The 26147-nt window shown below is 34.1% G+C and overlaps 49 non-coding genes across 49 annotated transcripts; all 49 read left to right on the top strand.

Moving 5' to 3' along the window:
• The first annotated feature begins 79 nt into the window (after positions 1–79).
• On the top strand, positions 80–165 carry TRNAR-UCU (transfer RNA arginine (anticodon UCU)). The gene is given in 2 exon segments: positions 80–116; positions 130–165. It is a non-coding gene; the product is annotated as a tRNA-Arg (tRNA).
• A 1002-nt stretch (positions 166–1167) lies between these two features.
• On the top strand, positions 1168–1253 carry TRNAR-UCU (transfer RNA arginine (anticodon UCU)). Its single transcript is given in 2 exon segments — positions 1168–1204; positions 1218–1253. It is a non-coding gene; the product is annotated as a tRNA-Arg (tRNA).
• An 87-nt stretch (positions 1254–1340) lies between these two features.
• On the top strand, positions 1341–1426 carry TRNAR-UCU (transfer RNA arginine (anticodon UCU)). Its single transcript is given in 2 exon segments — positions 1341–1377; positions 1391–1426. It is a non-coding gene; the product is annotated as a tRNA-Arg (tRNA).
• Positions 1427–1513: 87 nt separating this feature from the next.
• On the top strand, positions 1514–1599 carry TRNAR-UCU (transfer RNA arginine (anticodon UCU)). The gene is given in 2 exon segments: positions 1514–1550; positions 1564–1599. It is a non-coding gene; the product is annotated as a tRNA-Arg (tRNA).
• Positions 1600–1686: 87 nt separating this feature from the next.
• On the top strand, positions 1687–1772 carry TRNAR-UCG (transfer RNA arginine (anticodon UCG)). Its single transcript is given in 2 exon segments — positions 1687–1723; positions 1737–1772. It is a non-coding gene; the product is annotated as a tRNA-Arg (tRNA).
• Positions 1773–2773: 1001 nt separating this feature from the next.
• Positions 2774–2859, top strand: TRNAR-UCU (transfer RNA arginine (anticodon UCU)). The gene is given in 2 exon segments: positions 2774–2810; positions 2824–2859. It is a non-coding gene; the product is annotated as a tRNA-Arg (tRNA).
• An 87-nt stretch (positions 2860–2946) lies between these two features.
• TRNAR-UCU (transfer RNA arginine (anticodon UCU)) lies at positions 2947–3032 on the top strand. The gene is given in 2 exon segments: positions 2947–2983; positions 2997–3032. It is a non-coding gene; the product is annotated as a tRNA-Arg (tRNA).
• Positions 3033–3119: 87 nt separating this feature from the next.
• On the top strand, positions 3120–3205 carry TRNAT-UGU (transfer RNA threonine (anticodon UGU)). The gene is given in 2 exon segments: positions 3120–3156; positions 3170–3205. It is a non-coding gene; the product is annotated as a tRNA-Thr (tRNA).
• Positions 3206–4032: 827 nt separating this feature from the next.
• TRNAR-UCU (transfer RNA arginine (anticodon UCU)) lies at positions 4033–4118 on the top strand. Its single transcript is given in 2 exon segments — positions 4033–4069; positions 4083–4118. It is a non-coding gene; the product is annotated as a tRNA-Arg (tRNA).
• An 87-nt stretch (positions 4119–4205) lies between these two features.
• Positions 4206–4291, top strand: TRNAR-UCU (transfer RNA arginine (anticodon UCU)). Its single transcript is given in 2 exon segments — positions 4206–4242; positions 4256–4291. It is a non-coding gene; the product is annotated as a tRNA-Arg (tRNA).
• Positions 4292–5468: 1177 nt separating this feature from the next.
• Positions 5469–5554, top strand: TRNAR-UCU (transfer RNA arginine (anticodon UCU)). Its single transcript is given in 2 exon segments — positions 5469–5505; positions 5519–5554. It is a non-coding gene; the product is annotated as a tRNA-Arg (tRNA).
• Positions 5555–5641: 87 nt separating this feature from the next.
• On the top strand, positions 5642–5727 carry TRNAR-UCU (transfer RNA arginine (anticodon UCU)). Its single transcript is given in 2 exon segments — positions 5642–5678; positions 5692–5727. It is a non-coding gene; the product is annotated as a tRNA-Arg (tRNA).
• An 87-nt stretch (positions 5728–5814) lies between these two features.
• On the top strand, positions 5815–5900 carry TRNAT-UGU (transfer RNA threonine (anticodon UGU)). Its single transcript is given in 2 exon segments — positions 5815–5851; positions 5865–5900. It is a non-coding gene; the product is annotated as a tRNA-Thr (tRNA).
• An 827-nt stretch (positions 5901–6727) lies between these two features.
• TRNAR-UCU (transfer RNA arginine (anticodon UCU)) lies at positions 6728–6813 on the top strand. The gene is given in 2 exon segments: positions 6728–6764; positions 6778–6813. It is a non-coding gene; the product is annotated as a tRNA-Arg (tRNA).
• Positions 6814–6900: 87 nt separating this feature from the next.
• TRNAR-UCU (transfer RNA arginine (anticodon UCU)) lies at positions 6901–6986 on the top strand. Its single transcript is given in 2 exon segments — positions 6901–6937; positions 6951–6986. It is a non-coding gene; the product is annotated as a tRNA-Arg (tRNA).
• An 87-nt stretch (positions 6987–7073) lies between these two features.
• Positions 7074–7159, top strand: TRNAT-UGU (transfer RNA threonine (anticodon UGU)). Its single transcript is given in 2 exon segments — positions 7074–7110; positions 7124–7159. It is a non-coding gene; the product is annotated as a tRNA-Thr (tRNA).
• An 827-nt stretch (positions 7160–7986) lies between these two features.
• Positions 7987–8072, top strand: TRNAR-UCU (transfer RNA arginine (anticodon UCU)). Its single transcript is given in 2 exon segments — positions 7987–8023; positions 8037–8072. It is a non-coding gene; the product is annotated as a tRNA-Arg (tRNA).
• Positions 8073–8159: 87 nt separating this feature from the next.
• TRNAR-UCU (transfer RNA arginine (anticodon UCU)) lies at positions 8160–8245 on the top strand. The gene is given in 2 exon segments: positions 8160–8196; positions 8210–8245. It is a non-coding gene; the product is annotated as a tRNA-Arg (tRNA).
• A 1177-nt stretch (positions 8246–9422) lies between these two features.
• On the top strand, positions 9423–9508 carry TRNAR-UCU (transfer RNA arginine (anticodon UCU)). Its single transcript is given in 2 exon segments — positions 9423–9459; positions 9473–9508. It is a non-coding gene; the product is annotated as a tRNA-Arg (tRNA).
• An 87-nt stretch (positions 9509–9595) lies between these two features.
• Positions 9596–9681, top strand: TRNAR-UCU (transfer RNA arginine (anticodon UCU)). The gene is given in 2 exon segments: positions 9596–9632; positions 9646–9681. It is a non-coding gene; the product is annotated as a tRNA-Arg (tRNA).
• Positions 9682–9768: 87 nt separating this feature from the next.
• On the top strand, positions 9769–9854 carry TRNAT-UGU (transfer RNA threonine (anticodon UGU)). Its single transcript is given in 2 exon segments — positions 9769–9805; positions 9819–9854. It is a non-coding gene; the product is annotated as a tRNA-Thr (tRNA).
• Positions 9855–10681: 827 nt separating this feature from the next.
• TRNAR-UCU (transfer RNA arginine (anticodon UCU)) lies at positions 10682–10767 on the top strand. The gene is given in 2 exon segments: positions 10682–10718; positions 10732–10767. It is a non-coding gene; the product is annotated as a tRNA-Arg (tRNA).
• Positions 10768–10854: 87 nt separating this feature from the next.
• TRNAR-UCU (transfer RNA arginine (anticodon UCU)) lies at positions 10855–10940 on the top strand. The gene is given in 2 exon segments: positions 10855–10891; positions 10905–10940. It is a non-coding gene; the product is annotated as a tRNA-Arg (tRNA).
• Positions 10941–11027: 87 nt separating this feature from the next.
• On the top strand, positions 11028–11113 carry TRNAR-UCU (transfer RNA arginine (anticodon UCU)). The gene is given in 2 exon segments: positions 11028–11064; positions 11078–11113. It is a non-coding gene; the product is annotated as a tRNA-Arg (tRNA).
• An 87-nt stretch (positions 11114–11200) lies between these two features.
• On the top strand, positions 11201–11286 carry TRNAR-UCU (transfer RNA arginine (anticodon UCU)). Its single transcript is given in 2 exon segments — positions 11201–11237; positions 11251–11286. It is a non-coding gene; the product is annotated as a tRNA-Arg (tRNA).
• An 87-nt stretch (positions 11287–11373) lies between these two features.
• TRNAR-UCU (transfer RNA arginine (anticodon UCU)) lies at positions 11374–11459 on the top strand. Its single transcript is given in 2 exon segments — positions 11374–11410; positions 11424–11459. It is a non-coding gene; the product is annotated as a tRNA-Arg (tRNA).
• A 1002-nt stretch (positions 11460–12461) lies between these two features.
• On the top strand, positions 12462–12547 carry TRNAR-UCU (transfer RNA arginine (anticodon UCU)). Its single transcript is given in 2 exon segments — positions 12462–12498; positions 12512–12547. It is a non-coding gene; the product is annotated as a tRNA-Arg (tRNA).
• An 87-nt stretch (positions 12548–12634) lies between these two features.
• On the top strand, positions 12635–12720 carry TRNAR-UCU (transfer RNA arginine (anticodon UCU)). The gene is given in 2 exon segments: positions 12635–12671; positions 12685–12720. It is a non-coding gene; the product is annotated as a tRNA-Arg (tRNA).
• Positions 12721–12980: 260 nt separating this feature from the next.
• TRNAR-UCU (transfer RNA arginine (anticodon UCU)) lies at positions 12981–13066 on the top strand. The gene is given in 2 exon segments: positions 12981–13017; positions 13031–13066. It is a non-coding gene; the product is annotated as a tRNA-Arg (tRNA).
• An 87-nt stretch (positions 13067–13153) lies between these two features.
• TRNAT-UGU (transfer RNA threonine (anticodon UGU)) lies at positions 13154–13239 on the top strand. Its single transcript is given in 2 exon segments — positions 13154–13190; positions 13204–13239. It is a non-coding gene; the product is annotated as a tRNA-Thr (tRNA).
• Positions 13240–14066: 827 nt separating this feature from the next.
• Positions 14067–14152, top strand: TRNAR-UCU (transfer RNA arginine (anticodon UCU)). The gene is given in 2 exon segments: positions 14067–14103; positions 14117–14152. It is a non-coding gene; the product is annotated as a tRNA-Arg (tRNA).
• A 260-nt stretch (positions 14153–14412) lies between these two features.
• TRNAR-UCU (transfer RNA arginine (anticodon UCU)) lies at positions 14413–14498 on the top strand. The gene is given in 2 exon segments: positions 14413–14449; positions 14463–14498. It is a non-coding gene; the product is annotated as a tRNA-Arg (tRNA).
• Positions 14499–14574: 76 nt separating this feature from the next.
• Positions 14575–14660, top strand: TRNAR-UCU (transfer RNA arginine (anticodon UCU)). The gene is given in 2 exon segments: positions 14575–14611; positions 14625–14660. It is a non-coding gene; the product is annotated as a tRNA-Arg (tRNA).
• Positions 14661–14747: 87 nt separating this feature from the next.
• Positions 14748–14833, top strand: TRNAR-UCU (transfer RNA arginine (anticodon UCU)). The gene is given in 2 exon segments: positions 14748–14784; positions 14798–14833. It is a non-coding gene; the product is annotated as a tRNA-Arg (tRNA).
• A 994-nt stretch (positions 14834–15827) lies between these two features.
• Positions 15828–15913, top strand: TRNAR-UCU (transfer RNA arginine (anticodon UCU)). The gene is given in 2 exon segments: positions 15828–15864; positions 15878–15913. It is a non-coding gene; the product is annotated as a tRNA-Arg (tRNA).
• A 260-nt stretch (positions 15914–16173) lies between these two features.
• Positions 16174–16259, top strand: TRNAT-UGU (transfer RNA threonine (anticodon UGU)). Its single transcript is given in 2 exon segments — positions 16174–16210; positions 16224–16259. It is a non-coding gene; the product is annotated as a tRNA-Thr (tRNA).
• Positions 16260–16346: 87 nt separating this feature from the next.
• On the top strand, positions 16347–16432 carry TRNAR-UCU (transfer RNA arginine (anticodon UCU)). Its single transcript is given in 2 exon segments — positions 16347–16383; positions 16397–16432. It is a non-coding gene; the product is annotated as a tRNA-Arg (tRNA).
• Positions 16433–17606: 1174 nt separating this feature from the next.
• Positions 17607–17692, top strand: TRNAT-UGU (transfer RNA threonine (anticodon UGU)). The gene is given in 2 exon segments: positions 17607–17643; positions 17657–17692. It is a non-coding gene; the product is annotated as a tRNA-Thr (tRNA).
• Positions 17693–17779: 87 nt separating this feature from the next.
• TRNAR-UCU (transfer RNA arginine (anticodon UCU)) lies at positions 17780–17865 on the top strand. The gene is given in 2 exon segments: positions 17780–17816; positions 17830–17865. It is a non-coding gene; the product is annotated as a tRNA-Arg (tRNA).
• Positions 17866–18866: 1001 nt separating this feature from the next.
• TRNAR-UCU (transfer RNA arginine (anticodon UCU)) lies at positions 18867–18952 on the top strand. The gene is given in 2 exon segments: positions 18867–18903; positions 18917–18952. It is a non-coding gene; the product is annotated as a tRNA-Arg (tRNA).
• Positions 18953–19212: 260 nt separating this feature from the next.
• TRNAT-UGU (transfer RNA threonine (anticodon UGU)) lies at positions 19213–19298 on the top strand. Its single transcript is given in 2 exon segments — positions 19213–19249; positions 19263–19298. It is a non-coding gene; the product is annotated as a tRNA-Thr (tRNA).
• Positions 19299–20125: 827 nt separating this feature from the next.
• On the top strand, positions 20126–20211 carry TRNAR-UCU (transfer RNA arginine (anticodon UCU)). Its single transcript is given in 2 exon segments — positions 20126–20162; positions 20176–20211. It is a non-coding gene; the product is annotated as a tRNA-Arg (tRNA).
• An 87-nt stretch (positions 20212–20298) lies between these two features.
• On the top strand, positions 20299–20384 carry TRNAR-UCU (transfer RNA arginine (anticodon UCU)). The gene is given in 2 exon segments: positions 20299–20335; positions 20349–20384. It is a non-coding gene; the product is annotated as a tRNA-Arg (tRNA).
• An 87-nt stretch (positions 20385–20471) lies between these two features.
• TRNAR-UCU (transfer RNA arginine (anticodon UCU)) lies at positions 20472–20557 on the top strand. Its single transcript is given in 2 exon segments — positions 20472–20508; positions 20522–20557. It is a non-coding gene; the product is annotated as a tRNA-Arg (tRNA).
• Positions 20558–20633: 76 nt separating this feature from the next.
• Positions 20634–20719, top strand: TRNAR-UCU (transfer RNA arginine (anticodon UCU)). The gene is given in 2 exon segments: positions 20634–20670; positions 20684–20719. It is a non-coding gene; the product is annotated as a tRNA-Arg (tRNA).
• Positions 20720–20806: 87 nt separating this feature from the next.
• Positions 20807–20892, top strand: TRNAR-UCU (transfer RNA arginine (anticodon UCU)). The gene is given in 2 exon segments: positions 20807–20843; positions 20857–20892. It is a non-coding gene; the product is annotated as a tRNA-Arg (tRNA).
• A 1001-nt stretch (positions 20893–21893) lies between these two features.
• TRNAR-UCU (transfer RNA arginine (anticodon UCU)) lies at positions 21894–21979 on the top strand. The gene is given in 2 exon segments: positions 21894–21930; positions 21944–21979. It is a non-coding gene; the product is annotated as a tRNA-Arg (tRNA).
• A 260-nt stretch (positions 21980–22239) lies between these two features.
• On the top strand, positions 22240–22325 carry TRNAT-UGU (transfer RNA threonine (anticodon UGU)). Its single transcript is given in 2 exon segments — positions 22240–22276; positions 22290–22325. It is a non-coding gene; the product is annotated as a tRNA-Thr (tRNA).
• Positions 22326–25438: 3113 nt separating this feature from the next.
• Positions 25439–25524, top strand: TRNAT-UGU (transfer RNA threonine (anticodon UGU)). The gene is given in 2 exon segments: positions 25439–25475; positions 25489–25524. It is a non-coding gene; the product is annotated as a tRNA-Thr (tRNA).
• Positions 25525–26147: the final 623 nt, after the last annotated feature.

The following is a 26147-nucleotide window of genomic DNA, read 5'->3' on the forward strand; positions in this document are numbered from 1 at the left end:
TTTCAAAGGTAAAAATGTACTTACAATGTATATAACAAATGTACTGTATATTAGACAATAGTATACGCGAAAAATACATAGCTCTGTGGCGCAATGGATAGCGCATTGGACTTCTAGTAGTTTGCAGTTATTCAAAGGTTGTGGGTTCGAGTCCCACCAGAGTCGATGTTTTGTTTCAAAGGTAAAAATGTACTTACAATGTATATTACAAATGTACTGTATATTAGATAATAGTTTTAGCTAAATAGACATGGCTCTGTGGCGCAATGGATAGTGCATTGGACTTGTAGTAGTTTGTAGTTTTTCAAAGGTTGTGGGTTTTTGAGTCCCACCAGAGTCTATGTTTTGTTTCAAAGGTAAAAATGGACTTACATTGTACATATAAAATTTATAGTAGAAACGCATCAACTATATTCACAATCTCTTGATAAGTAATCAACTTAGAAAATCCCTTTAAATGAAAGATAATCAGATTCAAATACATTTTTAGATTCTTTAAATCATTGTCTGGTAATCAAAATGTTTATTTTAGAATTGATATAATCAAATTCGATGCCAAATCAAATCAAGTAGCTATGCACAGATTGAATGGTATTTTCATTTAAAAATGATAAACAAACTTATTTTTACTTATACTCCACAAATGGGTATCACAAAGGACTTACATATTTGATAAAAACCTGAAATAGGACCAGAATTGAAATCAGCAGGAGGTAGACTTAGACATGACTGTTGCATTTTGGAGAAATGCGGCAATTATCTGACACCTGTTACCACCACATAATTATAGTAGAAAGTAAGAAGAATATCTTAATTGGTAAACAGTCCAATATCTATGTAAATATTTTTTTAAAAATCAGGTTTTTATCTTGATTTGCAATAAACATTTTCTCTATCACACATAGTGCAAATGTCCTGACATTTGCTTGCACATCACACAATCAGGATACCAAATATTAATCAATAAAAAAATGAAAACTAGGTAGACATCAGTGGCTCTGTTTCGCAATGGATAGCGCATTGGACTTCTAGAAGGTTGTAGTTATTCAAAGGTTGTGGGTTCAAGTCCCACAAGAGTTGATGTTTTGTTTCAAAGGTAAAAATGTACTTACAATGTATATAACAAATGTACTGTATATTAGACAATAGTTTACGTGAAAAATACATGGCTCTGTGGCGCAATGGATAGCGCATTGGACTTCTAGTAGTTTGCAGTTATTCAAAGGTTGTGGGTTCGAGTCCCACCAGAGTCGATGTTTTGTTTCAAAGGTAAAAATGTACTTACAATGTATATAACAAATGTACTGTATATTAGACAATAGTTTATGTGAAAAATACATGGCTTTGTGGCGCAATGGATAGCGCATTGGACTTCTAGTAGTTTGCAGTTATTCAAAGGTTGTGGGTTCGAGTCCCACCAGAGTCGATGTTTTGTTTCAAAGGTAAAAATGTACTTACAATGTATATAACAAATGTACTGTATATTAGACAATAGTTTATGTGAAAAATGCATGGCTCTGTGGCGCAATGGATAGCGCATTGGACTTCTAGTAGTTTGCAGTTATTCAAAGGTTGTGGGTTCGAGTCCCACCAGAGTCGATGTTTTGTTTCAAAGGTAAAAATGTACCTACAATGTATATAACAAATGTACTGTATATTAGATAATAGTTTGAGCCAAATAGACATGGCTCTGTGGCGCAATGGATAGCGCATTGGACTTCGAGTAGTTTGCAGTTATTCAAAGGTTGTGGGTTCGAGTCCCACCAGAGTCGATGTTTTGTTTCAAAGGTAAAAATGTACTTACAATGTATATAACAAATGTACTGTATATTAGATAATAGTTTAAGCTAAATAGACGTGGCTCTGTGTCGCAATGGATAGCTTATTGGACTTCTAGTAGTTTGTAGTTATTCAAAGGTTGTGGGTTCGAGTCCCACCCGAGTCGATGTTTTGTTTCATAGGTAAAAATGGACTTACAATGTACATATCAAATTTATAGTAGTAACGCATCAACTATATTCACAATCTCTTGATAAGTAATCTACTTAAAAATCCCTTTAAATGAAAGATAATCAGATTCAAATACATTTTTAGATTCTTTAAATCATTGTCTGGTAATCAAAATGTTTATTTTAGAATAAATATATAATCAAATTCGATGCCAAGTCAAATCAACTAGCTGTGCACAGATTGAATGGTATTTTCATTTAAAAATGATAACCAAACTTATTTTTACTTATACTCCACAAATGGGTATCACAAAGGACTTACATATTTGATAAAAACCTGAAATAGGACCAGAATTGAAATCAGCAGGAGGTAGACTTAGACATGACTGTTGCATTTTGGAGAAATGCGGCAATTATCTGACACCTGTTACCACCATATAATTATAGTAGAAAGTAAGAAGAATATCTTAATTGGTAAACAGTCCAATATCTATGTAAATATTTTTTTTAAAATCAGGTTTTTATCTTGATTTGCAATAAACATTTACTCTATCACACATAATGCAAATGTCCCGACATTTGCTTGCACATCACACAATCAGGATACCAAATATTAATCAATAAAAAAATGAAAACTAGGTAGACATCAGTGGCTCTGTTTTGCAATGGATAGCGCATTGGACTTCTAGAAGGTTATTGTTATTCAAAGGTTGTGGGTTCGAGTCCCACCAGAGTCGATGTTTTGTTTCAAAGGTAAAAATGTACTTACAATGTATATAACAAATGTACTGTATATTAGACAATAGTTTACTTGAAAAATACATGGCTCTGTGGCGCAATGGATATCGCATTGGACTTCTAGTAGTTTGCAGTTATTCAAAGGTTGTGGGTTCGAGTCCCACCAGAGTCGATGTTTTGTTTCAAAGGTAAAAATGTACTTACAATGTATATAACAAATGTACTGTATATTAGACAATAGCTTACGCAAAAAATACATGGCTCTGTGGCGCAATGGATAGCGCATTGGACTTCTAGTAGTTTGCAGTTATTCAAAGGTTGTGGGTTTGAGTCCCACCAGAGTCGATGTTTTGTTTCAAAAGTAAAAATGTACTTACAATGTATATAACAAATGTACTGTATATTAGATAATAGTTTAAGCCAAATAGACATGGCTCTGTGGCGCAATGGATAGCGCATTGGACTTGTAGTAGTTTGTAGTTATTCAAAGGTTGTGGGTTTGAGTCCCACCAGAGTCTATGTTTTGTTTCAAAGGTAAAAATGGACTTACAATGTACATATAAAATTTATAGTAGAAACGCATCAACTATATTTACAATCTCGTGATAAGTAATCAACTTAGAAAATCCCTTTAAATGAAAGATAATCAGATTCAAATACATTTTTAGATTCTTTAAATCATTGTCTGGTAATCAAAATGTTTATTTTAGAATTGATATAATCAAATTCGATGCCAAATCAAATCAACTAGCTATGCACAGATTGAATGGTATTTTCATTTAAAAATGATAAACAAACTTATTTTTACTTATAATCCACAAATGGGTATCACAAAGGACTTACATATTTGATAAAAACCTGAAATAGGACCAGAATTGAAATCAGCAGGAGGTAGACTTAGACATGACTGTTGCATTTTGGAGAAATGCGGAAATTATCTGACACCTGTTACCACCATATAATTATAGTAGAAAGTAAGAAGAATATCTTAATTGGTAAACAGTCCAATATCTATGTAAATATTTTTTTTAAAATCAGGTTTTTATCTTGATTTGCAATAAACATTTACTCTATCACACATAGTGCAAATGTCCCGACATTTGCTTGCACATCACACAATCAGGATACCAAATATTAATCAATAAAAAAATGAAAACTAGGTAGACATCAGTGGCTCTGTTTCGCAATGGATAGCGCATTGGACTTCTAGAAGGTTGTAGTTATTCAAAGGTTGTGGGTTCGAGTCCCACCAGAGTCGATGTTTTGTTTCAAAGGTAAAAATGTACTTACAATGTATATAACAAATGTACTGTATATTAGACAATAGTTTACGTGAAAAATACATGGCTCTGTGGCGCAATGGATAGCGCATTGGACTTCTAGTAGTTTGCAGTTATTCAAAGGTTGTGGGTTCGAGTCCCACCAGAGTCGATATTTTGTTTCAAAGGTAAAAATGTACTTACAATGTATATGACAAATGTACCGTATATTAGACAATAGCTAACATGAAAAATACATGGCTCTGTGGCGCAATGGATAGCGCATTGGACTTCTAGTAGTTTGCAGTTATTCAAAGGTTGTGGGTTCGAGTCCCACCCGAGTCGATGTTTTGTTTCAAAGGTAAAAATGTACTTACATTGTATATAACAAATGTACTGTATATTAGATAATAGTTTACGTGAAAAATACATGGCTCTGTGGCGCAATGGATAGCGCATTGGACTTCTAGAAGGTTGTAGTTATTTAAAGGTTGTGGGTACGAGTCCCACCAGAGTCGATGTTTTGTTTCAAAGGTAAAAATGTACTTACAATGTATATTACAAATGTACTGTATATTAGATAATAGTTTAAGCTAAATAGACATGGCTCTGTGGTGCAATGGATAGTGCATTGGACTTGTAATAGTTTGTAGTTTTTCAAAGGTTGTGGGTTTTTGAGTCCCACCAGAGTCTATGTTTTGTTTCAAAGGTAAAAATGGACTTACAATGTACATATAAAATTTATAGTAGAAACGCATCAACTATATTCACAATCTCTTGATAAGTAATCAACTTAGAAAATCCCTTTAAATGAAAGATAATCAGATTCAAATACATTTTTAGATTCTTTAAATCATTGTCTGGTAATCAAAATGTTTATTTTAGAATTAATATATAATCAAATTCGATGCCAAGTCAAATCAACTAGCTGTGCACAGATTGAATGGTATTTTCATTTAAAAATGATAACCAAACTTATTTTTACTTATACTCCACAAATGGGTATCACAAAGGACTTACATATTTGATAAAAACCTGAAATAGGACCAGAATTGAAATCAGCAGGAGGTAGACTTAGACATGAGTGTTGCATTTTGGAGAAATGCGGCAATTATCTGACACCTGTTACCACAATATAATTATAGTAGAAAGTAAGAAGAATATCTTAATTGGTAAACAGTCCAATATCTATGTAAATATTTTTTTTAAAATCAGGTTTTTATCTTGATTTGCAATAAACATTTACTCTATCACACATAATGCAAATGTCCCGACATTTGCTTGCACATCACACAATCAGGATACCAAATATTAATCAATAAAAAAATGAAAATTAGGTAGACATCAGTGGCTCTGTTTCGCAATGGATAGCGCATTGGACTTCTAGAAGGTTATTGTTATTCAAAGGTTGTGGGTTCGAGTCCCACCAGAGTCGATGTTTTGTTTCAAAGGTAAAAATGTACTTACAATGTATATAACAAATGTACTGTATATTAGACAATAGTTTACTTGAAAAATACGTGGCTCTGTGGCGCAATGGATAGCGCATTGGACTTCTAGTAGTTTGCAGTTATTCAAAGGTTGTGGGTTCGAGTCCCACCAGAGTCGATGTTTTGTTTCAAAGGTAAAAATGTACTTACAATGTATATAACAAATGTACTGTATATTAGACAATAGCTTACGCAAAAAATACATGGCTCTGTGGCGCAATGGATAGCGCATTGGACTTCTAGTAGTTTGCAGTTATTCAAAGGTTGTGGGTTCGAGTCCCACCAGAGTCGATGTTTTGTTTCAAAAGTAAAAATGTACTTACAATGTATATAACAAATGTACTGTATATTAGATAATAGTTTAAGCCAAATAGACATGGCTCTGTGGCGCAATGGATAGTGCATTGGACTTGTAGTAGTTTGTAGTTATTCAAAGGTTGTGGGTTTGAGTCCCACCAGAGTCTATGTTTTGTTTCAAAGGTAAAAATGGACTTACAATGTACATATAAAATTTATAGTAGAAACGCATCAACTATATTTACAATCTCGTGATAAGTAATCAACTTAGAAAATCCCTTTAAATGAAAGATAATCAGATTCAAATACATTTTTAGATTCTTTAAATCATTGTCTGGTAATCAAAATGTTTATTTTAGAATTGATATAATCAAATTCGATGCCAAATCAAATCAACTAGCTATGCACAGATTGAATGGTATTTTCATTTAAAAATGATAAACAAACTTATTTTTACTTATAATCCACAAATGGGTATCACAAAGGACTTACATATTTGATAAAAACCTGAAATAGGACCAGAATTGAAATCAGCAGGAGGTAGACTTAGACATGACTGTTGCATTTTGGAGAAATGCGGCAATTATCTGACACCTGTTACCACCATATAATTATAGTAGAAAGTAAGAAGAATATCTTAATTGGTAAACAGTCCAATATCTATGTAAATATTTTTTTTAAAATCAGGTTTTTATCTTGATTTGCAATAAACATTTACTCTATCACACATAGTGCAAATGTCCCGACATTTGCTTGCACATCACACAATCAGGATACCAAATATTAATCAATAAAAAAATGAAAACTAGGTAGACATCAGTGGCTCTGTTTCGCAATGGATAGCGCATTGGACTTCTAGAAGGTTGTAGTTATTCAAAGGTTGTGGGTTCGAGTCCCACCAGAGTCGATGTTTTGTTTCAAAGGTAAAAATGTACTTACAATGTATATAACAAATGTACTGTATATTAGACAATAGTTTACGTGAAAAATACATGGCTCTGTGGCGCAATGGATAGCGCATTGGACTTCTAGTAGTTTGCAGTTATTCAAAGGTTGTGGGTTCGAGTCCCACCAGAGTCGATATTTTGTTTCAAAGGTAAAAATGTACTTACAATGTATATGACAAATGTACCGTATATTAGACAATAGCTAACATGAAAAATACATGGCTCTGTGGCGCAATGGATAGCGCATTGGACTTCTAGTAGTTTGCAGTTATTCAAAGGTTGTGGGTTCGAGTCCCACCCGAGTCGATGTTTTGTTTCAAAGGTAAAAATGTACTTACATTGTATATAACAAATGTACTGTATATTAGATAATAGTTTAAGCCAAATAGACATGGCTCTGTGGCGCAATGGATAGTGCATTGGACTTGTAGTAGTTTGTAGTTATTCAAAGGTTGTGGGTTTGAGTCCCACCAGAGTCTATGTTTTGTTTCAAAGGTAAAAATGGACTTACAATGTACATATAAAATTTATAGTAGAAACGCATCAACTATATTTACAATCTCGTGATAAGTAATCAACTTAGAAAATCCCTTTAAATGAAAGATAATCAGATTCAAATACATTTTTAGATTCTTTAAATCATTGTCTGGTAATCAAAATGTTTATTTTAGAATTGATATAATCAAATTCGATGCCAAATCAAATCAACTAGCTATGCACAGATTGAATGGTATTTTCATTTAAAAATGATAAACAAACTTATTTTTACTTATAATCCACAAATGGGTATCACAAAGGACTTACATATTTGATAAAAACCTGAAATAGGACCAGAATTGAAATCAGCAGGAGGTAGACTTAGACATGACTGTTGCATTTTGGAGAAATGCGGAAATTATCTGACACCTGTTACCACCATATAATTATAGTAGAAAGTAAGAAGAATATCTTAATTGGTAAACAGTCCAATATCTATGTAAATATTTTTTTTAAAATCAGGTTTTTATCTTGATTTGCAATAAACATTTACTCTATCACACATAGTGCAAATGTCCCGACATTTGCTTGCACATCACACAATCAGGATACCAAATATTAATCAATAAAAAAATGAAAACTAGGTAGACATCAGTGGCTCTGTTTCGCAATGGATAGCGCATTGGACTTCTAGAAGGTTGTAGTTATTCAAAGGTTGTGGGTTCGAGTCCCACCAGAGTCGATGTTTTGTTTCAAAGGTAAAAATGTACTTACAATGTATATAACAAATGTACTGTATATTAGACAATAGTTTACGTGAAAAATACATGGCTCTGTGGCGCAATGGATAGCGCATTGGACTTCTAGTAGTTTGCAGTTATTCAAAGGTTGTGGGTTCGAGTCCCACCAGAGTCGATATTTTGTTTCAAAGGTAAAAATGTACTTACAATGTATATGACAAATGTACCGTATATTAGACAATAGCTAACACGAAAAATACATGGCTCTGTGGCGCAATGGATAGCGCATTGGACTTCTAGTAGTTTGCAGTTATTCAAAGGTTGTGGGTTCGAGTCCCACCCGAGTCGATGTTTTGTTTCAAAGGTAAAAATGTACTTACATTGTATATAACAAATGTACTGTATATTAGATAATAGTTTACGTGAAAAATACATGGCTCTGTGGCGCAATGGATAGCGCATTGCACTTCTAGAAGGTTGTAGTTATTTAAAGGTTGTGGGTACGAGTCCCACCAGAGTCGATGTTTTGTTTCAAAGGTAAAAATGTACTTACAATGTATATTACAAATGTACTGTATATTAGATAATAGTTTAAGCTAAATAGACATGGCTCTGTGGTGCAATGGATAGTGCATTGGACTTGTAATAGTTTGTAGTTTTTCAAAGGTTGTGGGTTTTTGAGTCCCACCAGAGTCTATGTTTTGTTTCAAAGGTAAAAATGGACTTACAATGTACATATAAAATTTATAGTAGAAACGCATCAACTATATTCACAATCTCTTGATAAGTAATCAACTTAGAAAATCCCTTTAAATGAAAGATAATCAGATTCAAATACATTTTTAGATTCTTTAAATCATTGTCTGGTAATCAAAATGTTTATTTTAGAATTAATATATAATCAAATTCGATGCCAAGTCAAATCAACTAGCTGTGCACAGATTGAATGGTATTTTCATTTAAAAATGATAACCAAACTTATTTTTACTTATACTCCACAAATGGGTATCACAAAGGACTTACATATTTGATAAAAACCTGAAATAGGACCAGAATTGAAATCAGCAGGAGGTAGACTTAGACATGACTGTTGCATTTTGGAGAAATGCGGCAATTATCTGACACCTGTTACCACAATATAATTATAGTAGAAAGTAAGAAGAATATCTTAATTGGTAAACAGTCCAATATCTATGTAAATATTTTTTTTAAAATCAGGTTTTTATCTTGATTTGCAATAAACATTTACTCTATCACACATAATGCAAATGTCCCGACATTTGCTTGCACATCACACAATCAGGATACCAAATATTAATCAATAAAAAAATGAAAATTAGGTAGACATCAGTGGCTCTGTTTCGCAATGGATAGCGCATTGGACTTCTAGAAGGTTATTGTTATTCAAAGGTTGTGGGTTCGAGTCCCACCAAAGTCGATGTTTTGTTTCAAAGGTAAAAATGTACTTACAATGTATATAACAAATGTACTGTATATTAGACAATAGTTTACTTGAAAAATACATGGCTCTGTGGCGCAATGGATAGCGCATTGGACTTCTAGTAGTTTGCAGTTATTCTAAGGTTGTGGGTTCGAGTCCCACCAGAGTCGATGTTTTGTTTCAAAGGTAAAAATGTACTTACAATGTATATAACAAATGTACTGTATATTAGACAATAGCTTACGCAAAAAATACATGGCTCTGTGGCGCAATGGATAGCGCATTGGACTTCTAGTAGTTTGCAGTTATTCAAAGGTTGTGGGTTCGAGTCCCACCAGAGTCGATGTTTTGTTTCAAAAGTAAAAATGTACTTACAATGTATATAACAAATGTACTGTATATTAGATAATAGTTTAAGCCAAATAGACATGGCTCTGTGGCGCAATGGATAGTGCATTGGACTTGTAGTAGTTTGTAGTTATTCAAAGGTTGTGGGTTTGAGTCCCACCAGAGTCTATGTTTTGTTTCAAAGGTAAAAATGGACTTACAATGTACATATAAAATTTATAGTAGAAACGCATCAACTATATTCACAATCTCGTGATAAGTAATCAACTTAGAAAATCCCTTTAAATGAAAGATAATCAGATTCAAATACATTTTTAGATTCTTTAAATCATTGTCTGGTAATCAAAATGTTTATTTTAGAATTGATATAATCAAATTCGATGCCAAATCAAATCAACTAGCTATGCACAGATTGAATGGTATTTTCATTTAAAAATGATAAACAAACTTATTTTTACTTATAATCCACAAATGGGTATCACAAAGGACTTACATATTTGATAAAAACCTGAAATAGGACCAGAATTGAAATCAGCAGGAGGTAGACTTAGACATGACTGTTGCATTTTGGAGAAATGCGGAAATTATCTGACACCTGTTACCACCATATAATTATAGTAGAAAGTAAGAAGAATATCTTAATTGGTAAACAGTCCAATATCTATGTAAATATTTTTTTTAAAATCAGGTTTTTATCTTGATTTGCAATAAACATTTACTCTATCACACATAGTGCAAATGTCCCGACATTTGCTTGCACATCACACAATCAGGATACCAAATATTAATCAATAAAAAAATGAAAACTAGGTAGACATCAGTGGCTCTGTTTCGCAATGGATAGCGCATTGGACTTCTAGAAGGTTGTAGTTATTCAAAGGTTGTGGGTTCGAGTTCCACCAGAGTCGATGTTTTGTTTCAAAGGTAAAAATGTACTTACAATGTATATAACAAATGTACTGTATATTAGACAATAGTTTACGTGAAAAATACATGGCTCTGTGGCGCAATGGATAGCGCATTGGACTTCTAGTAGTTTGCAGTTATTCAAAGGTTGTGGGTTTGAGTCCCACCAGATTCGATGTTTTGTTTCAAAGGTAAAAATGTACTTACAATGTATATGACAAATGTACTGTATATTAGACAATAGTTTACAGGAAAAATACATGGCTCTGTGGCGCAATGGATAGCGCATTGGACTTCTAGTAGTTTGCAGTTATTCAAAGGTTGTGGGTTCGAGTCCCACCCGAGTCGATGTTTTGTTTCAAAGGTAAAAATGTACTTTTATTGTATATAACAAATGTACTGTATATTAGATAATAGTTTACGTGAAAAATACATGGCTCTGTGGCGCAATGGATAGCGCATTGGACTTCTAGAAGGTTGTAGTTATTCAAAGGTTGTGGGTTCGAGTCCCACCAGAGTCGATGTTTTGTTTCAAAGGTAAAAATGTACCTACAATGTATATAACAAATGTACTGTATATTAGACAATAGTTTACGCGAAAAACACATGGCTCTGTGGCGCAATGGATAGCGCATTGGACTTCTAGTAGTTTGCAGTTATTCAAAGGTTGTGGGTTCGAGTCCCACCAGAGTCGATGTTTTGTTTCAAAGGTAAAAATGTACTTACATTGTATATAACAAATGTACTGTATATTAGATAATAGTTTATGTGAAAAATACATGGCTCTCTGGCGCAATGGATAGCGCATTGGACTTCTAGAAGGTTGCAGTTATTCAAAGGTTGTGGGTTCGAGTCCCACCAGAGTCGATGTTTTGTTTCAAAGGTAAAAATGTACTTACAATGTATATTACAAATGTACTGTATATTAGATAATAGTTTAAGCTAAATAGACATGGCTCTGTGGCGCAATGGATAGTGCATTGGACTTGTAGTAGTTTGTAGTTTTTCAAAGGTTGTGGGTTTTTGAGTCCCACCAGAGTCTATGTTTTGTTTCAAAGGTAAAAATGGACTTACAATGTACATATAAAATTTATAGTAGAAACGCATCAACTATATTCACAATCTCTTGATAAGTAATCAACTTAGAAAATCCCTTTAAATGAAAGATAATCAGATTCAAATACATTTTTAGATTCTTTAAATCATTGTCTGGTAATCAAAATGTTTATTTTAGAATTGATATAATCAAATTCGATGCCAAATCAAATCAACTAGCTATGCACAGATTGAATGGTATTTTCATTTAAAAATGATAAACAAACTTATTTTTACTTATACTCCACAAATGGGTATCACAAAGGACTTACATATTTGATAAAAACCTGAAATAGGACCAGAATTGAAATCAGCAGGAGGTAGACTTAGACATGACTGTTGCATTTTGGAGAAATGTGGCAATTATCTGACACCTGTTACCACCATATAATTATAGTAGAAAGTAAGAAGAATATCTTAATTGGTAAACAGTCCAATATCTATGTAAATATTTTTTTAAAAATCAGGTTTTTATCTTGATTTGCAATAAACATTTACTCTATCACACATAGTGCAAATGTCCCGACATTTGCTTGCACATCACACAATCAGGATACCAAATATTAATCAATAAAAAAATGAAAACTAGGTAGACATCAGTGGCTCTGTTTCGCAATGGATAGCGCATTGGACTTTTAGAAGGTTGTAGTTATTCAAAGGTTGTGGGTTCGAGTCCCACCAGAGTTGATGTTTTGTTTCAAAGGTAAAAATGTACTTACAATGTATATAACAAATGTACTGTATATTAGACAATAGTTTACGTAAAAAATACATGGCTCTGTGGCGCAATGGATAGCGCATTGGACTTCTAGTAGTTTGCAGTTATTCAAAGGTTGTGGGTTCGAGTCCCACCAGAGTCGATGTTTTGTTTCAAAGGTAAAAATGTACTTACAATGTATATAACAAATGTACTGTATATTAGACAATAGTTTACATGAAAAATACATGGCTCTGTGGCGCAATGGATAGCGCATTGGACTTCTAGTAGTTTGCAGTTATTCAAAGGTTGTGGGTTCGAGTCCCACCAGAGTGAACGTTTTGTTTCAAAGGTAAAAATGTACTTACAATGTATATAACAAATGTACTGTATATTAGACAATAGTTTATATGAAAAATACATGGCTCTGTTTCGCAATGGATAGCGCATTGGACTTCTAGAAGGTTATTGTTATTCAAAGGTTGTGGGTTCGAGTCCCACCAGAGTCGATGTTTTGTTTCAAAGGTAAAAATGTACTTACAATGTATATAACAAATGTACTGTATATTAGACAATAGTTTACTTGAAAAATACATGGCTCTGTGGCGCAATGGATAGCGTATTGGACTTCTAGTAGTTTGCAGTTATTCAAAGGTTGTGGGTTCGAGTCCCACCAGAGTCGATGTTTTGTTTCAAAGGTAAAAATGTACTTACAATGTATATAACAAATGTACTGTATATTAGATAATAGTTTAAGCCAAATAGACATGGCTCTGTGGCGCAATGGATAGTGCATTGGACTTGTAGTAGTTTGTAGTTATTCAAAGGTTGTGGGTTTGAGTCCCACCAGAGTCTATGTTTTGTTTCAAAGGTAAAAATGGACTTACAATGTACATATAAAATTTATAGTAGAAACGCATCAACTATATTTACAATCTCGTGATAAGTAATCAACTTAGAAAATCCCTTTAAATGAAAGATAATCAGATTCAAATACATTTTTAGATTCTTTAAATCATTGTCTGGTAATCAAAATGTTTATTTTAGAATTGATATAATCAAATTCGATGCCAAATCAAATCAACTAGCTATGCACAGATTGAATGGTATTTTCATTTAAAAATGATAAACAAACTTATTTTTACTTATAATCCACAAATGGGTATCACAAAGGACTTACATATTTGATAAAAACCTGAAATAGGACCAGAATTGAAATCAGCAGGAGGTAGACTTAGACATGACTGTTGCATTTTGGAGAAATGCGGAAATTATCTGACACCTGTTACCACCATATAATTATAGTAGAAAGTAAGAAGAATATCTTAATTGGTAAACAGTCCAATATCTATGTAAATATTTTTTTTAAAATCAGGTTTTTATCTTGATTTGCAATAAACATTTACTCTATCACACATAGTGCAAATGTCCCGACATTTGCTTGCACATCACACAATCAGGATACCAAATATTAATCAATAAAAAAATGAAAACTAGGTAGACATCAGTGGCTCTGTTTCGCAATGGATAGCGCATTGGACTTCTAGAAGGTTGTAGTTATTCAAAGGTTGTGGGTTCGAGTCCCACCAGAGTCGATGTTTTGTTTCAAAGGTAAAAATGTACTTACAATGTATATAACAAATGTACTGTATATTAGACAATAGTTTACGTGAAAAATACATGGCTCTGTGGCGCAATGGATAGCGCATTGGACTTCTAGTAGTTTGCAGTTATTCAAAGGTTGTGGGTTCGAGTCCCACCAGAGTCGATGTTTTGTTTCAAAGGTAAAAATGTACTTACAATGTATATGACAAATGTACTGTATATTAGACAATAGTTTACGTGAAAAATACATGGCTCTGTGGCGCAATGGATAGCGCATTGGACTTCTAGTAGTTTGCAGTTATTCATAGGTTGTGGGTTCGAGTCCCACCCGAGTCGATGTTTTGTTTCAAAGGTAAAAATGTACTTACATTGTATATAACAAATGTACTGTATATTAGATAATAGTTTACGTGAAAAACACATGGCTCTGTGGCGCAATGGATAGCGCATTGGACTTCTAGAAGGTTGTAGTTATTCAAAGGTTCTGGGTTCGAGTCCCACCAGAGTCGATGTTTTGTTTCAAAGGTTACAATGTATATAACAAATGTACTGTATATTAGACAATAGTTTACGTGAAAAATGCATGGCTCTGTGGCGCAATGGATAGCGCATTGGACTTCTAGTAGTTTGCAGTTATTCAAAGGTTGTGGGTTCGAGTCCCACCAGAGTCGATGTTTTGTTTCAAAGGTAAAAATGTACCTACAATGTATATAACAAATGTACTGTATATTAGATAATAGTTTAAGCCAAATAGACATGGCTCTGTGGCGCAATGGATAGCGCATTGGACTTCTAGTAGTTTGCAGCTATTCAAAGGTTGTGGGTTCGAGTCCCACCAGAGTCGATGTTTTGTTTCAAAGGTAAAAATGTACTTACAATGTATATAACAAATGTACTGTATATTAGATAATAGTTTAAGCTAAACAGACGTGGCTCTGTGTCGCAATGGATAGTTAATTGGAATTCTAGTAGTTATTCAAAGGTTGTGGGTTCGAGTCCCACCCGAGTCGATGTTTTGTTTCAAAGGTAAAAATGGACTTACAATGTACATATCAAATTTATAGTAGTAACGCATCAACTATATTCACAATCTCTTGATAAGTAATCTACTTAAAAATCCCTTTAAATGAAAGATAATCAGATTCAAATAAATTTTTAGATTCTTTAAATCATTCTCTGGTAATCAAAATGTTTATTTTAGAATTAATATATAATCAAATTCGATGCCAAGTCAAATCAACTAGCTGTGCACAGATTGAATGGTATTTTCATTTAAAAATGATAACCAAACTTATTTTTACTTATACTCCACAAATGGGTATCACAAAGGACTTAAATATTTGATAAAAACCTGAAATAGGACCAGAATTGAAATCAGCAGGAGGTAGACTTAGACATGACTGTTGCATTTTGGAGAAATGCGGCAATTATCTGACACCTGTTACCACCATATAATTATAGTAGAAAGTAAGAAGAATATCTTAATTGGTAAACAGTCCAATATCTATGTAAATATTTTTTTTAAAATCAGGTTTTTATCTTGATTTGCAATAAACATTTACTCTATCACACATAATGCAAATGTCCCGACATTTGCTTGCACATCACACAATCAGGATACCAAATATTAATCAATAAAAAAATGAAAACTAGGTAGACATCAGTGGCTCTGTTTCGCAATGGATAGCGCATTGGACTTCTAGAAGGTTATTGTTATTCAAAGGTTGTGGGTTCGAGTCCCACCAGAGTCGATGTTTTGTTTCAAAGGTAAAAATGTACTTACAATGTATATAACAAATGTACTGTATATTAGACAATAGTTTACTTGAAAAATACATGGCTCTGTGGCGGAATGGATAGCGCATTGGACTTCTAGTAGTTTGCAGTTATTCAAAGGTTGTGGGTTCGAGTCCCACCAGAGTCGATGTTTTGTTTCAAAGGTAAAAATGTACTTACAATGTATATAACAAATGTACTGTATATTAGACAATAGTTTACGCAAAAAATACATGGCTCTGTGGCGCAATGGATAGCGCATTGGACTTCTAGTAGTTTGCAGTTATTCAAAGGTTTTGGGTTCGAGTCTCACCAGAGTCGATGTTTTGTTTCAAAAGTAAAAATGTACTTACAATGTATATAACAAATGTACTGTATATTAGATAATAGTTTAAGCCAAGTAGACATGGCTCTGTGGCGCAATGGATAGTGCATTGGACTTGTAGTAGTTTGTAGTTATTCAAAGGTTGTGGGTTTGAGTCCCACCAGAGTCGATGTTTTGTTTCAAAGGTAAAAATGTACCTACAATGTATATAACAAATGTACTGTATATTAGATAATAGTTTAAGCCAAATAGACATGGCTCTGTGGCGCAATGGATAGCGCATTGGACTTCTAGTAGTTTGCAGCTATTCAAAGGTTGTGGGTTCGAGTCCCACCAGAGTCGATGTTTTGTTTCAAAGGTAAAAATGTACTTACAATGTATATAACAAATGTACTGTATATTAGATAATAGTTTAAGCTAAATAGACGTGGCTCTGTGTCGCAATGGATAGCTTATTGGAATTCTAGTAGTTTGTAGTTATTCAAAGGTTGTGGGTTCGAGTCCCACCCGAGTCGATGTTTTGTTTCAAAGGTAAAAATGGATTTACAATGTACATATCAAATTTATAGTAGTAACGCATCAACTATATTCACAATCTCTTGATAAGTAATCTACTTAAAAATCCCTTTAAATGAAAGATAATCAGATTCAAATAAATTTTTAGATTCTTTAAATCATTCTCTGGTAATCAAAATGTTTATTTTAGAATTAATATATAATCAAATTCAATGCCAAGTCAAATCAACTAGCTGTGCACAGATTGAATGGTATTTTCATTTAAAAATGATAACCAAACTTATTTTTACTTATACTCCACAAATGGGTATCACAAAGGACTTAAATATTTGATAAAAACCTGAAATAGGACCAGAATTGAAATCAGCAGGAGGTAGACTTAGACATGACTGTTGCATTTTGGAGAAATGCGGCAATTATCTGACACCTGTTACCACCATATAATTATAGTAGAAAGTAAGAAGAATATCTTAATTGGTAAACAGTCCAATATCTATGTAAATATTTTTTTTAAAATCAGGTTTTTATCTTGATTTGCAATAAACATTTACTCTATCACACATAATGCAAATGTCCCGACATTTGCTTGCACATCACACAATTAGGATACCAAATATTAATCAATAAAAAAATGAAAATTAGGTAGACATCAGTGGCTCTGTTTCGCAATGGATAGCGCATTGGACTTCTAGAAGGTTATTGTTATTCAAAGGTTGTGGGTTCGAGTCCCACCAGAGTCGATGTTTTGTTTCAAAGGTAAAAATGTACTTACAATGTATATAACAAATGTACTGTATATTAGACAATAGTTTACGCAAAAAATACATGGCTCTGTGGCGCAATGGATAGCGCATTGGACTTCTAGTAGTTTGCAGTTATTCAAAGGTTTTGGGTTCGAGTCTCACCAGAGTCGATGTTTTGTTTCAAAAGTAAAAATGTACTTACAATGTATATAACAAATGTACTGTATATTAGATAATAGTTTAAGCCAAGTAGACATGGCTCTGTGGCGCAATGGATAGTGCATTGGACTTGTAGTAGTTTGTAGTTATTCAAAGGTTGTGGGTTTGAGTCCCACCAGAGTCGATGTTTTGTTTCAAAGGTAAAAATGTACCTACAATGTATATAACAAATGTACTGTATATTAGATAATAGTTTAAGCCAAATAGACATGGCTCTGTGGCGCAATGGATAGCGCATTGGACTTCTAGTAGTTTGCAGCTATTCAAAGGTTGTGGGTTCGAGTCCCACCAGAGTCGATGTTTTGTTTCAAAGGTAAAAATGTACTTACAATGTATATAACAAATGTACTGTATATTAGATAATAGTTTAAGCTAAATAGACGTGGCTCTGTGTCGCAATGGATAGCTTATTGGAATTCTAGTAGTTTGTAGTTATTCAAAGGTTGTGGGTTCGAGTCCCACCCGAGTCGATGTTTTGTTTCAAAGGTAAAAATGGACTTACAATGTACATATCAAATTTATAGTAGTAACGCATCAACTATATTCACAATCTCTTGATAAGTAATCTACTTAAAAATCCCTTTAAATGAAAGATAATCAGATTCAAATAAATTTTTAGATTCTTTAAATCATTCTCTGGTAATCAAAATGTTTATTTTAGAATTAATATATAATCAAATTCAATGCCAAGTCAAATCAACTAGCTGTGCACAGATTGAATGGTATTTTCATTTAAAAATGATAACCAAACTTATTTTTACTTATACTCCACAAATGGGTATCACAAAGGACTTAAATATTTGATAAAAACCTGAAATAGGACCAGAATTGAAATCAGCAGGAGGTAGACTTAGACTTGACTGTTGCATTTTGGAGAAATGCGGCAATTATCTGACACCTGTTACCACCATATAATTATAGTAGAAAGTAAGAAGAATATCTTAATTGGTAAACAGTCCAATATCTATGTAAATATTTTTTTTAAAATCAGGTTTTTATCTTGATTTGCAATAAACATTTACTCTATCACACATAATGCAAATGTCCCGACATTTGCTTGCACATCACACAATCAGGATACCAAATATTAATCAATAAAAAAATGAAAACTAGGTAGACATCAGTGGCTCTGTTTCGCAATGGATAGCGCATTGGACTTCTAGAAGGTTATTGTTATTCAAAGGTTGTGGGTTCGAGTCCCACCAGAGTCGATGTTTTGTTTCAAAGGTAAAAATGTACTTACAATGTATATAACAAATGTACTGTATATTAGACAATAGTTTACTTGAAAAATACATGGCTCTGTGGCGCAATGGATAGCGCATTGGACTTCTAGTAGTTTGCAGTTATTCAAAGGTTGTGGGTTCGAGTCCCACGAGAGTCGATGTTTTGTTTCAAAGGTAAAAATGTACTTACAATGTATATAACAAATGTACTGTATATTAGACAATAGTTTACGCAAAAAATACATGGCTCTGTGGCGCAATGGATAGCGCATTGGACTTCTAGTAGTTTGCAGTTATTCAAAGGTTTTGGGTTCGAGTCTCACCAGAGTCGATGTTTTGTTTCAAAAGTAAAAATGTACTTACAATGTATATAACAAATGTACTGTATATTAGATAATAGTTTAAGCCAAATAGACATGGCTCTGTGGCGCAATGGATAGTGCATTGGACTTGTAGTAGTTTGTAGTTATTCAAAGGTTGTGGGTTTGAGTCCCACCAGAGTCTATGTTTTGTTTCAAAGGTAAAAATGGACTTACAATGTACATATAAAATTTATAGTAGAAACGCATCAACTATATTTACAATCTCGTGATAAGTAATCAACTTAGAAAATCCCTTTAAATTAAAGATAATCAGATTCAAATACATTTTTAGATTCTTTAAATCATTGTCTGGTAATCAAAATGTTTATTTTAGAATTGATATAATCAAATTCGATGCCAAATCAAATCAACTAGCTATGCACAGATTGAATGGTATTTTCATTTAAAAATGATAAACAAACTTATTTTTACTTATAATCCACAAATGGGTATCACAAAGGACTTACATATTTGATAAAAACCTGAAATAGGACCAGAATTGAAATCAGCAGGAGGTAGACTTAGACATGACTGTTGCATTTTGGAGAAATGCGGAAATTATCTGACACCTGTTACCACCATATAATTATAGTAGAAAGTAAGAAGAATATCTTAATTGGTAAACAGTCCAATATCTATGTAAATATTTTTTTTAAAATCAGGTTTTTATCTTGATTTGCAATAAACATTTACTCTATCACACATAGTGCAAATGTCCCGACATTTGCTTGCACATCACACAATCAGGATACCAAATATTAATCAATAAAAAAATGAAAACTAGGTAGACATCAGTGGCTCTGTTTCGCAATGGATAGCGCATTGGACTTCTAGAAGGTTGTAGTTATTCAAAGGTTGTGGGTTCGAGTCCCACCAGAGTCGATGTTTTGTTTCAAAGGTAAAAATGTACTTACAATGTATATAACAAATGTACTGTATATTAGACAATAGTTTACGTGAAAAATACATGGCTCTGTGGCGCAATGGATAGCGCATTGGACTTCTAGTAGTTTGCAGTTATTCAAAGGTTGTGGGTTCGAGTCCCACCAGAGTCGATGTTTTGTTTCAAAGGTAAAAATGTACTTACAATGTATATGACAAATGTACTGTATATTAGACAATAGTTTACGTGAAAAATACATGGCTCTGTGGCGCAATGGATAGCGCATTGGACTTCTAGTAGTTTGCAGTTATTCAAAGGTTGTGGGTTCGAGTCCCACCCGAGTCGATGTTTTGTTTCAAAGGTAAAAATGTACTTACATTGTATATAACAAATGTACTGTATATTAGATAATAGTTTACGTGAAAAACACATGGCTCTGTGGCGCAATGGATAGCGCATTGGACTTCTAGAAGGTTGTAGTTATTCAAAGGTTCTGGGTTCGAGTCCCACCAGAGTCGATGTTTTGTTTCAAAGGTTACAATGTATATAACAAATGTACTGTATATTAGACAATAGTTTACGTGAAAAATGCATGGCTCTGTGGCGCAATGGATAGCGCATTGGACTTCTAGTAGTTTGCAGTTATTCAAAGGTTGTGGGTTCGAGTCCCACCAGAGTCGATGTTTTGTTTCAAAGGTAAAAATGTACCTACAATGTATATAACAAATGTACTGTATATTAGATAATAGTTTAAGCCAAATAGACATGGCTCTGTGGCGCAATGGATAGCGCATTGGACTTCTAGTAGTTTGCAGCTATTCAAAGGTTGTGGGTTCGAGTCCCACCAGAGTCGATGTTTTGTTTCAAAGGTAAAAATGTACTTACAATGTATATAACAAATGTACTGTATATTAGATAATAGTTTAAGCTAAATAGACGTGGCTCTGTGTCGCAATGGATAGCTAATTGGAATTCTAGTAGTTTGTAGTTATTCAAAGGTTGTGGGTTCGAGTCCCACCCGAGTCGATGTTTTGTTTCAAAGGTAAAAATGGACTTACAATGTACATATCAAATTTATAGTAGTAACGCATCAACTATATTCACAATCTCTTGATAAGTAATCTACTTAAAAATCCCTTTAAATGAAAGATAATCAGATTCAAATAAATTTTTAGATTCTTTAAATCATTCTCTGGTAATCAAAATGTTTATTTTAGAATTAATATATAATCAAATTCGATGCCAAGTCAAATCAACTAGCTGTGCACAGATTGAATGGTATTTTCATTTAAAAATGATAACCAAACTTATTTTTACTTATACTCCACAAATGGGTATCACAAAGGACTTAAATATTTGATAAAAACCTGAAATAGGACCAGAATTGAAATCAGCAGGAGGTAGACTTAGACATGACTGTTGCATTTTGGAGAAATGCGGCAATTATCTGACACCTGTTACCACCATATAATTATAGTAGAAAGTAAGAAGAATATCTTAATTGGTAAACAGTCCAATATCTATGTAAATATTTTTTTTAAAATCAGGTTTTTATCTTGATTTGCAATAAACATTTACTCTATCACACATAATGCAAATGTCCCGACATTTGCTTGCACATCACACAATCAGGATACCAAATATTAATCAATAAAAAAATGAAAACTAGGTAGACATCAGTGGCTCTGTTTCGCAATGGATAGCGCATTGGACTTCTAGAAGGTTATTGTTATTCAAAGGTTGTGGGTTCGAGTCCCACCAGAGTCGATGTTTTGTTTCAAAGGTAAAAATGTACTTACAATGTATATAACAAATGTACTGTATATTAGACAATAGTTTACTTGAAAAATACATGGCTCTGTGGCGCAATGGATAGCGCATTGGACTTCTAGTAGTTTGCAGTTATTCAAAGGTTGTGGGTTCGAGTCCCACCAGAGTCGATGTTTTGTTTCAAAGGTAAAAATGTACTTACAATGTATATAACAAATGTACTGTATATTAGACAATAGTTTACGCAAAAAATACATGGCTCTGTGGCGCAATGGATAGCGCATTGGACTTCTAGTAGTTTGCAGTTATTCAAAGGTTTTGGGTTCGAGTCTCACCAGAGTCGATGTTTTGTTTCAAAAGTAAAAATGTACTTACAATGTATATAACAAATGTACTGTATATTAGATAATAGTTTAAGCCAAATAGACATGGCTCTGTGGCGCAATGGATAGTGCATTGGACTTGTAGTAGTTTGTAGTTATTCAAAGGTTGTGGGTTTGAGTCCCACCAGAGTCTATGTTTTGTTTCAAAGGTAAAAATGGACTTACAATGTACATATAAAATTTATAGTAGAAACGCATCAACTATATTTACAATCTCGTGATAAGTAATCAACTTAGAAAATCCCTTTAAATGAAAGATAATCAGATTCAAATAAATTTTTAGATTCTTTAAATCATTGTCTGGTAATCAAAATGTTTATTTTAGAATTGATATAATCAAATTCGATGCCAAATCAAATCAACTAGCTATGCACAGATTGAATGGTATTTTCATTTAAAAATGATAAACAAACTTATTTTTACTTATAATCCACAAATGGGTATCACAAAGGACTTACATATTTGATAAAAACCTGAAATAGGACCAGAATTGAAATCAGCAGGAGGTAGACTTAGACATGACTGTTGCATTTTGGAGAAATGCGGAAATTATCTGACACCTGTTACCACCATATAATTATAGTAGAAAGTAAGAAGAATATCTTAATTGGTAAACAGTCCAATATCTATGTAAATATTTTTTTTTAAATCAGGTTTTTATCTTGATTTGCAATAAACTAGAGATGTGCACCGGCCACTTTTCAGGTTTTGGGTTTTGGGTTTTGGGTTCTGATTACCTTGAGGTTTTGGGTTCTAATGGGTTTTGGCAAAACACCTCCTAAGTGTTTTGTGTTTGGATTTTTTGGGTTTTGGGTTCTGATTTTTTTGTTAAAAAGCATAAAAACTGCTAAAATCGCAGAATTTGGGTGTTTTTTTTGCTCCTACGCTATATTAACCTCAATAACATTCATTTCCACTCATTTACAGTCTATTCTGAACAGCTCACACCTTACAATATTGTTTTTAGGACAAAAGGTTGCACCGAGGTAGCTGGATAACTATGCTAAGCCACACAAGTGTGCGGCCCAAACACGTGGCTCATGTAAGAGTGGCACTGCAGCGGAGTTATGTCACAGAACAGCGCCACTGGAGTGCAAATAATATATGTCAGTGGGTATGCACCAGCAGGCAGTTATACAGATACATCAGTATTAGGCAGTGAGCCCCAGACCACAAAGGTAGAGATATACGGCAGTATTTAATTATTTATTAGGCAGTGAGCCCCAGACCAGACGGTACATACGGCAGTATAGCCAGTGAGCCCCAGACCACAAAGGTAGAGATATACGGCAGTATTTAATTATTTATTAGCCAGTGAGCCCCAGACCAGACGGTATATACGGCAGTATAGCCAGTGAGCCCCAGATCACAAAGGTAGAGATATACGGCAGTATTTAATTATTTATTAGGCAGGCAATATTTAATTATTTATTAGCCAGTAAGCCCCAGACCACACAGGTAACTAGATAAGATATAGGGCATTATTATTTATTAGGCTGTGAGCCCCAGACCACAGACCACCAGACTGGCAGATTCAGTGCAGGCAGCAGTGCAGCACCAGTGGACTATATATAGCCAGTGACAACAGCAGCAAGATACAATATTTATTTTGTGGATAGTTACACTGGTAGGTAACACAACAAGTGGCGTCAGCAAACCGGAGTTATTTACTGCGATATATGTAACGGCAGCGGTGGCAGCAAACTGGATACCCAGATATCAGCTGGTTGTCACTAGCCAGTGACAACAGCAGCAAGATACAATATTTATTTTGTGGATAGTTACACTGGTAGGTAACACAACAAGTGGCGTCAGCAAACCGGAGTTATTTACTGCGATATATGTAACGGCAGCGGTGGCAGCAAACTGGATACCCAGATATCAGCTGGTTGTCACTAGCCAGTGACAACAGCAGCAAGATACAATATTTATTTTGTGGATACACTGGTAGGTAACACAACAAGTGGCGTCAGCAAACCGGAGTTATTTACTGCGATATATGTAACGGCAGCGGTGGCAGCAAACTGGATACCCAGATATCAGCTGGTTGTTGTCACTAGCCAGTGACAACAGCAGCAAGATACAAAAGTGGATACACTGGTAGGTAACACAACAAGTGGCGTCAGCAAACCACAGTTAAAAATTTAATTACTGAGTCTGCGATATCTAACGGCAGCCAGTGGTGTCAGCAACAACAACAACTTAATTATTTTTTTTTATATTTTTATATATTTTTAATTTTTTTTTTATTTTTTTTTATATACTCTGAGAGGTAGGTACAAGGTAGTGGCACTGGCAACAACAGAGGTGACTGCCTGGTAGGTGTTTACAACCATATAACAGGTAGCCAGGCAGCACAAAAACCCTCTCTGGCAGCACAATAAAAATTATTAAACCCCCCTCTGTCTGTAGTATTCTGTAGCAGGCTAGCAGCAGCAGTGACACAATTAGAGATGAGCAGGCTATAGCAATATAGAAAGAAAACCCCCTCTGCGGCAGTACAATAAACCCCCCTCTGTCTGTAGTATTCTGTAGCAGCAGCAGTGACACAAATTACAGATGAGCAGGCTACAGCAATATAGAAAAAAAAATCACTCTCCAGCAGCACAATAAAAATGATTAAACCCCCTCTGTACTTGCAGCTCTTTAGCAGCAAGCAGCACAGTGACACACACAACGCTCCAGCAAACCCCCCTCACGGAGCAATAAATAAAACCCCCCTCTCTGGCAGCACTGCTGCCTGCTCTGCGTCGCCCCACAGAATGAAGATGGCGGCGGCGGGTCCCGGCTTTTATGTAATCCGGATCTCGCGAGAATCCGACGTCACCAATGTGACGTCGGGCCTCGATTTCGGCTCCGGGCCTGCGCGGGAGTCCGCGGACGTCCTGGATCCGGATTCGGATTCAGGACGTCCGTGCGGATCCGGATCTCGGAGATCCGGACCCGCTCATCACTACAATAAACATTTACTCTATCACACATAGTGCAAATGTCCCGACATTTGCTTGCACATCACACAATCAGGATACCAAATATTAATCAATAAAAAAATGAAAACTAGGTAGACATCAGTGGCTCTGTTTCGCAATGGATAGCGCATTGGACTTCTAGAAGGTTGTAGTTATTCAAAGGTTGTGGGTTCGAGTCCCACCAGAGTCGATGTTTTGTTTCAAAAGTAAAAATGTACTTACAATGTATATAACAAATGTACTGTATATTAGATAATAGTTTAAGCCAAATAGACATGGCTCTGTGGCGCAATGGATAGTGCATTGGACTTGTAGTAGTTTGTAGTTATTCAAAGGTTGTGGGTTTGAGTCCCACCAGAGTCTATGTTTTGTTTCAAAGGTAAAAATGGACTTACAATGTACATATAAAATTTATAGTAGAAACGCATCAACTATATTTACAATCTCGTGATAAGTAATCAACTTAGAAAATCCCTTGAAATGAAAGATAATCAGATTCAAATAAATTTTTAGATTCTTTAAATCATTGTCTGGTAATCAAAATGTTTATTTTAGAATTGATATAATCAAATTCGATGCCAAATCAAATCAACTAGCTATGCACAGATTGAATGGTATTTTCATTTAAAAATGATAAACAAACTTATTTTTACTTATAATCCACAAATGGGTATCACAAAGGACTTACATATTTGATAAAAACCTGAAATAGGACCAGAATTGAAATCAGCAGGAGGTAGACTTAGACATGACTGTTGCATTTTGGAGAAATGCGGAAATTATCTGACACCTGTTACCACCATATAATTATAGTAGAAAGTAAGAAGAATATCTTAATTGGTAAACAGTCCAATATCTATGTAAATATTTTTTTTAAAATCAGGTTTTTATCTTGATTTGCAATAAACATTTACTCTATCACACATAGTGCAAATGTCCCGACATTTGCTTGCACATCACACAATCAGGATACCAAATATTAATCA

The sequence above is a fragment of the Crinia signifera genome, chromosome 3 (genome assembly GCF_055691185.1).
Source record: "Crinia signifera chromosome 3, ASM5569118v1, whole genome shotgun sequence".
NCBI classification, from domain to species: Eukaryota; Metazoa; Chordata; class Amphibia; order Anura; family Myobatrachidae; genus Crinia; species Crinia signifera.